This window comes from Asparagus officinalis, chromosome 3, assembly GCF_001876935.1.
Source record: "Asparagus officinalis chromosome 3, Aspof.V1, whole genome shotgun sequence".
NCBI lineage: Eukaryota > Viridiplantae > Streptophyta > Magnoliopsida > Asparagales > Asparagaceae > Asparagus > Asparagus officinalis.
In genome coordinates this window covers 106,082,463-106,087,532 of record NC_033796.1, presented here as the reverse complement: position 1 = coordinate 106,087,532, position 5,070 = coordinate 106,082,463, and the positions used below count along the sequence as shown (strand labels likewise).

General features: G+C 36.4%; 1 long non-coding RNA gene across 1 annotated transcript; it reads right to left on the bottom strand.

Annotated features, from left to right (window-relative positions):
* On the bottom strand, positions 4,043-4,703 carry LOC109832434. Its single transcript, XR_002244769.1, has 3 exons — positions 4,644-4,703; positions 4,232-4,570; positions 4,043-4,095 (listed from the first exon to the last, which is right to left on the bottom strand). It is a non-coding gene; the product is annotated as an uncharacterized LOC109832434 (long non-coding RNA).

Sequence of the window (5,070 nt, the reverse complement as noted above, 5' to 3'; positions counted from 1 at the left end):
TTTTAGTGCAGCTAGGAAGATCATATTCCACTGATAGAGTTCACTTATAACAATAGTTATCAAGCGACGATCGGTATGGCCCCGTATGAGGCATTATACGGGAGACCTTGTAGGTCACTGATATGTTGGGTAGAGCCGGAGGATAGCTTGATGCTTGGGCCAAAGCTGGTGAGGCAGACTACTGAGAAGATAGCTTTGATCAGAGAGAAGATTCTAGCAGCTCAGAGTCGACAAAAGAGCTATGTCGATAAGAGACGAAGACCCTTGGAGTTTTAGGTTGGAGACTCAGTTATGCTGAAGGTATTCCTTATGAAAGACGTGCAGTGATTCGGACGACGGGGGAAGATTGCGTCGAGATATATTGGACCATTTTAGATTTTGGAGCGTATTTGATTTGTGTCATACAGACTAGATCCTCCAGCATCGATGTCTAGTATACACAATGTATTTCATGTTTCTATGCTTAAGAAGCACTTACATGATGATAAGCAACAAAGAGTGCTGGATGCACCAGAGATAGAGCTTCAGGAGGATTTGACTACTATCGAGATTCCGGTTTGCATTCTTGCCATGGAGGATAAGAAACTTAGAAATAATGTAATTCCTTTGGTGAAAGTTCAGTGGAACCAAGGAGGTATTGAGGAGATTTCTTAGGAGCGTGAGGAGGACATGCGTCGTGACTACCCACATCTGTTTAAACAGGTAAATTAATTTTTATTATGATATGTATCTTATTTTATGTTTATATCTTTGGTTATATTTACATTTAACACTAGAATGAGGATGTCTTTGCTTAAATCTTAATCTTTTGGAACACATGGTATATATATAGGGGGGTTCCTTGTTTGGATTTTTCGCCCGTTATACTAGTTCCACTAGATTAGGGTTTGAGCGGGAATATTACTATTTTAGATTGTTAAGTATAAATATCCATGTATGCTTATCTAGAAGTTCATTTTTTCAAGATGGGTATAATTTCTGAATTTCGAGGACAAAATTCTTTTAAGGGGGAGGAATGTAGAACCCCAAAATTTTTATAATGAATATATGTGAATTATTAGTGATAAATAATTATTTTATGATAAATAATCATATATATCATAGATGAATGTGATAATCAGTGTTTGAGAACCCAACAAGTGATTCTATGTGAGAGGAATCAAGTGGATAGGCCAGCATGTTGTTAAACAATCCAAACAGGCAGTTTTTCTATTGCGTAGTCGACCGCGAAGGGTGCGGAGGTCGACCGCATAGCAATCGGGCACTTAGGATTGTTGTTTCCTGTTGTGCGGTCAACCGCGCTGGGCACGGCGGTCGACCGCGCAACAAACTGAGATTTTTTCTGGGTTTGGTCTTAATGGGTTTCAGGTCGGGTTTGTGGGGTTAGTATATATTCTTCTATACCCGAAAGAGCCCTCTTTTCATCTGAAATCAGAAACCCTAGCCCCCTCTCTTCCCTAAAACCATAGTTTTCATTTCTTGGTGATTTGGGAGGAGCTTCGAAGGGTTTTTCAGCGGGTTTTGGTGGGATTCAGTGAAAGGGATCATCCTTCTACAGATCTAGGGTTTTATTCTCATTAGAGGCGAGTAACATCTCGCTCAACTTTACCCCTTTTGTTTTCATGCTTTTATTTGAGTTTTAATCTGGTTTTATTGGGCCTAAATCGTATTTTATGTATAGATAATAGATCATTATGGCATATGATGTGAGAATCAAGTATTTCAGATTTTAAAAGCTCACCAACGAAATTTTAGTTAATGAGATCTAGATCTGAAAACATTTTAGCAAAAGTTAATCCTGTTACTATTTAAAAATAATTAAAATCATGTTTATATAAGTTGGGATTATTGGTGACGAGTTTTAAATGTTTAAATTCGTTGTTTTCTGCCCTATGACATTATTGAAATGTTAGATTTTGATTTATATGAGAAATAATCAAAATTTTAAGGTTTTGAAGCTGACAGAAAACCCAGATCTGGGCTTCTGCCTGCTTCGCGGTCGACTGCGGTGGATGCAACGGTTGACCGCTAGGCGTACAGAAGGGCAGAGTCTGTCTGCCCTCTTCATGGTCGACCGCGGTGGGCACGGCGGTCGATCGCGGGTCGTTTTTGCTAAGCAGACAATTTCTGCTCTTTGCGTGGTCGACCAGAGTGGTCTCTACGGTCGATCGCCGCATAGTTTTGAATGTTGTTGGTTTTGTTATATATTTTTTGAGTGTTCGAGAGTTTGCCTCGATTGTCTAACTCTGATTTTCAGTCTTACTATGTATCTATGCATGATAAATAGCCTGAGGATACGAGTTTAGAATCATACACCGAGTCGAGTGTGAAATTTGTGTAAGTAGATCTTTCTATATATCTCAGCAATGTTTGCACAGTTACACAGTCCTCGTGTTGGACTATAATCCATAGAAGTCCTCATATTGGACTATAATCCATTTCAGTCCTCGTGTTGGACATTGTTCTCATTTGTCCGTGTGTTGTGGAATCACTATATCTAGTTCATGTATTCGACACCTTTCTTATCCTTGTAGGTGACATTTCACATGAGTTATGACATGACACTTATGTAGGCTATGACATGACACTAAATTTATGTTCTGAGATGGTTGTATTTCTTTTTCATCATTTGTTCCTGTACTAGAACTCGGGTTTAGTGTTTAGGGATTTACAATTTGAGATACAAGGTATATATATGAGGGTTTCCTTGTTTGGATTATTTCGCTCGACGTACCTATGCTCGTGTTGTAAATTTCTAAATACTAAAATCTTTTTTAATTAAGAACAATGATTTTAGAATTATTATGTATTAACTATATTTTCTTACAACGAGCCATTTCCCTTGGGGTTGGTTGTGATGTTGCTCGCTAGCGCTTTGACGCTCGTTGTCCCTCCCCCATTCAGGTAACGAGCCAGGAGCCCGGAGAGTCACAGGTTGATGGCGATACACTTTAGTGTTCAGCTGTCTATTTTTAGTTATGTTTTATTTTAAAGCTCCACTGTAGACTGTGTTAGACATTTGAGGGCCATATTCTAGATGTTATAAAGGATGTGTGCCTTATTTCTTTTACTCAGACATTTTGTATTTGAAACTTGTTGAGAACTCCAGTTTATCTACTTCAGCCATTGACTATGTATTTCTGTATGTTGGATGATGAGATATCTGTGTGGTTGTTATCATTTCACCAATTATCACTTGTATTATCTTTTACTTGGTTTTGTACCTACACCTGTTGTTGAGTCTACTAGAGAAATATTAATTGTGATGGTGAAACATGTTATTGTACGGTGTGGTGCATGGCAGGTTTGATATTCTTAGTTTCACCTTAGACTGCAACCTTGTGTGAACCCAGGGGCGTCACACCGTCGTTGAAGCCCTCTTCGCTAAAGGGTCACGAAGGGATGTACTACCTGTCTTTATAGCGTCCATAATGACAGAACATATTACCATCGTTAATATTTACGACGGTAATTATCACTGTCGTTACCATCAGTGATTGGGATATTTTCCCGTAGTTATCATTAGTGACGGAAAATTTTTCCATCATTACCATTAGTTACGGGAATATTTCCCATCATTACCATTAGTTACGGGGATATTTTCCCATCATTAAAGACTAATTAATGATGGCTGGATACCGTCGTAAAAGTCCTCATAATGGTTAATTAGTAACCCATCAACGACGATATTTTTCCTTCATTGATGAACAAAATACGGTTTATAAAACCATCATTGTAGACTACAAATTTCTAATATACATTAATAATAATTTTTTCATTCATAGGCAGCTATCATATTATTCTCAATCTGACATTAAGATTCACAACAAAAATATATTAAAAATACCCAATAATGAATAAGAGGGAAAATATAAATTACATTCATTAATAACATCGATAAATAAAATTTCACCATCCTCAAATATTCAATACTAATAACAAGAGTTAATATCCTAATTATTCCAAAGAAAAATACATGAAACTATCTAAAACAAATTAAAATAAAGTTTGGGGAAGACACATTTCTTTCATCTCTAATCATCGTCAAATTAAAGAAGACTCGAGCTACCCCCCTCCTAATCTTGCATGGATAGCCTGAAATTTTTTAAAAAATCACATAATTAAGAAATATTAATGAAGCAAATATTATCTTATTAAGTAAAAATCACATTTTTTAGTGCAAGTAGTCAATCATAAAAGTATATAAGAGATTTTACAAAAAAATAATTACCTAATCCTGCACACGTTCTTGAGTTTGAGGAGCCAATGAAGGTGATTGCCTAAAAAAAAGTTCTTGCATAGCTTTCACTTGTGACTCCAACTCAGACATCCTTTGTTGTTGTTGCTCCTGCTCATCTAAGCGTTGTTGAAGCATCTGGTTCTTTCTCTTTTCTTCTATAACCCGTGCTTCCAGATCAGATCGACTAGGGAGCGGTCCTCTCAAATCTTTTAAAGTAGTCCCGCCACCAAATACAGTGATGTGACCATGAGATTGCTTCCCCCAGATTTTCTCAACTATCTCAATGTCAGAAAGTGAAGGGTTTGCTTGTTTGACTTGAACAATTTCATCCTATAAAAATTAAATTCATATGTTAGTACTATATAATGCATCATTATCAAACTTAAACACATATTCTACTTACATATTTATCTTGATCCCCATTTTCTAGTGTTTCATTAGCTTTCTTTCGAGTTTCATGAAACATTTTTGCCACATCAGGTGGATTTCCTGACTTGCCACCCTTATTCAAATATTAAATAAAAATGAGTACAACATCAAACTAAAAAACAAAGTAGTTATAAATAAATAAGAAATTAGTTTTGAATGTATACCAATTCCCACGCAATTTGTCTAAAGGATTTGCTGCCCGTGTGGTGGAGCATCTTTCGTTTGCCTCTGTTAAGTGTATTTTGTTGGCTTGCTTTCTATACATCAACATTAAAAGATAATTTTAACAATCCAACAATATACATGGAACAAAATTAATAAAATTAGGAGATTAATACCTGAAATCTTGAAGAAAAATAATGTTCCTTAACTAGCCAATCCCAGTCATCAACACTCACTTC